Genomic DNA, 3,053 nt, shown 5'->3' on the forward strand with positions numbered 1-3,053 from the left:
AAAAAAAAAAAAAAAGAATGTCATAGAGGCCACAGATGAAAGGCGATGAGTCTCTGGGCAGAGAATAGGTGAGTTATTTTGTTCGATTCTTTCAGATAATTTCCTGTCAATTTGAAATTATTTCAGAATAAAAAGAAAGAATAAAATTTACCATCACAACCCCCCCCCCCACACCAGCTTTCCCTCTAGACTTCGGTCAATAGCAGCGACATTCCCCGAGTCACCCAAGCTTAAACACTTTAGTATCGTCTTTGATTCCTCTCCCATCCCTCCCCTGCCCACTTCCCCACCACCCTAAGTCCTGCTAATTCTTTTTAAAATGCCTCTCACATAGCTACCTTTTTAATTAAATCTCCAAATTAAAAAAAAATGACTCTACCTACCTCACATAATCATTTTAAGTAGTGTCTGTGAAGAGAATTTGTATACCTAAAGTACTGTATAAACACAAGACCTTGCACCAACTCAAGCCTGGATTACTGCTGTTTACTGCTGCAGTCTCCTAACGGGTCTTCCTGTCTCTCCTTGCTCCCTTTACCAACCCATCCTGTATAGGGTTACCGGAGTAATCTGCCTAAAAGCACATTTTATCCTTTCAAGACCTTGCTTCCCACGGTCCACTGCAGGACTTAATCCATGTTCCCTGGGAAGACTGTGGTCTATGAGCTGAACCAAAACGGTCTGCCCTTGTATCAGATAACCCTGACCTTTCTCCAATTCATAGAGAGAAGAAGTTAGTGGATAGAACTTTCTCAGTTTGTAAATATTTTTTCCCTATATGTACTTGTTTTTCTGTAGTAGTAAATCCAAGCTTTCATCTGCTACTCTTGTAGATGACAAAATGAATGATTAAGCAGCAAATAAATCGTAAAGATTTGACCACAGCAGATCATATTTACTTCGATAGATTGGTTTTCTCATGGGCACATACAGGTGGTTGTGATTTTTATCATGCACGTCAATTAATTATATAGCCATTTTCTTTCTTAAAAAGCGTTTGTTTGTTTTGTGATGGAATGCAATATATCAAAATTTTATCATGAATAAGTTAGAGAAAACACCGCCCTCCCGAGCAAATACTTGGCCTCTTATTCACAGTTTTTCCAGCCAGATCGCAGCTACTCCCCTTGATAGCAAAGTTGTCTAATCTCTTGTTCATTTTTGCTTTCTTATTTGTTTGCTTTGCATAAACCACTCCATGTCCCTGGTACTCTCCCCCTATTCCTGTCTGCAGAAACCTCCCCAACTTTAAAAGACCAAATTAACTCTCTACTTGGTGAAAACTTCAAAAATCATGATGACTCCTTCTAACTCAGAGCATGTCTTGCCTCTGCTAGTCATCTGGCACTTAATCAAGTACTGCCTAGTGGATTCTTACTTTTTTGTGTGCTCAGCTGTAGTTAACTCATTCTTCTTGCCCCGGCACTGTGGCTCACACCTGTAATCCCAGCACTTTCAGAGACAAAGGTGGGTGGATCACCTGAAGCCAGGAGTTCCAGACCAGCCTGACCAACACGATGAAACCCGTCTCTACTAAAAACACAAAACATTAGCTGGGCTGGTGGTGCATGCCTGTCATCCCAGCTACTCTGGAGGCTGAGGCAGGGGAATTGCTTGAACCCGAGGGGCAGAGGTTGCAGTGAGCCGAGATCATGCCACTGCACTCCAGCCTGGGCGACAGAGCTAGACTTTGACTCAGAATAAAAAAATAAAATAAAATAAAAAACTCAATTCTTCTACTTGTCAATGCAAGGATACTTTCCTTTCTGAATTGCATTGGAAGCAGAGAGTTCAAGTGTTGGAGTAAGATAAAATAAGATTGAAAAGCTGTTGGAGAACTTTGTTAGGAGTTCAGATTTTGTTTTGTAGGACAAGGTTTCCTACTTTACAAGCTTTAATAGGCATACGAATGGAGGGAGAGCTTATTAAACATGCAGATTCTGTGCTTGCCTCAGCAGTGTATATACTACAATTGAAATGATACAGAGATTAGCGTGGCCCCTGTGGGAGGATGACACGCCAATACATGAAGCATTCCATGTCTTTAAAGAAATCAGCTGGGTGCAGTGGCTCATGCCTGTAATCCCAGCACTTTGGGAGGCCGAGACGGGCAGATCACGAGGTCAGGAGTTCGAGACCAGCCTGACCAACATGGTGAAACGCCATCTCTACTAAAAATACAAAAATTAGCTGGGCGTGATGGTGTGCATCTGTAATCTCAGCTACTCAGGAGGCTGAGGCAGGAGAATCGCTTGAACCCGGGAGGCAGACATTGCAGTGAGCCGAGATCACGCCACTGTACTCCAGCCTGGGCAACAGAGCGAGACTCTTGTCTCAAAAAAAAAAAAAAGAAAAGAAAAGAAATCATGGGGATTCTGATTCATTAGGCTTGGGGTAGGGACCAAGCTTCTGCATTTCTAACATGTGCCCCATTAATGCCAATGCATTTTCTCTACTAGCCTTGTAGATGACAAAATGAATGAACAAGCGGCAAATAAATCATAAAGATTTGGCCACAGCAGATCATATTTACAACAGCTTGGTTTTCTCATGGGCACGGAAGAATCATCCCATAGCAAGGCTGTAGGGAAAGCGGAGATAAATGTATCCTTCTTTAAAGAAGGGAGTGACTTAGAAAAGAAACAAAACAAGCAAAGACTAAAACTTTAATATTTTATGAAAGTCTGCAAGTCACTCATAGCATATTTGGAAAAACTTGTCGGATTATATTTACTTTGTTTAACAACGTGCAGCAATTGGAATGTAGATGCTGTATGGAGAGTTTTGGCACCAACCTTCCAGAAGTCTGGGCTAGAGGCTTTATCGGCCCTTGGTAATCAATTTGGACTCTACTTCCTTGACTCACCCTCGAACCCCTACCCTGTTTTTTTTGTTTTGTTTTGTTTTCTCAAGGTCCATCATTTTAATCCATCCATTTCTTTTTTGAGATGGAGTCTCACTCTGTCACCCAGGCTGGAGTGCAGTGTCATGATCTTGGCCAACTGCAGCCTCCGCCTCCCAGGCTCAAGCAATTCTCATACCTTAGCCTCCGG

The 3,053-nt window shown here is 42.2% G+C and overlaps 1 non-coding gene across 1 annotated transcript; it reads left to right on the forward strand.

Moving 5' to 3' along the window:
- The first annotated feature begins 1,942 nt into the window (after window positions 1-1,942).
- LOC115935655 (U6 spliceosomal RNA) lies at window positions 1,943-2,046 on the forward strand. The gene has a single exon (XR_004071279.1). It is a non-coding gene; the product is annotated as a U6 spliceosomal RNA (small nuclear RNA).
- The last annotated feature ends 1,007 nt before the right edge of the window (window positions 2,047-3,053 follow it).

The sequence above is a fragment of the Gorilla gorilla genome, chromosome 7 (genome assembly GCF_029281585.2).
Source record: "Gorilla gorilla gorilla isolate KB3781 chromosome 7, NHGRI_mGorGor1-v2.1_pri, whole genome shotgun sequence".
Classification (NCBI taxonomy): Eukaryota; Metazoa; Chordata; class Mammalia; order Primates; family Hominidae; genus Gorilla; species Gorilla gorilla.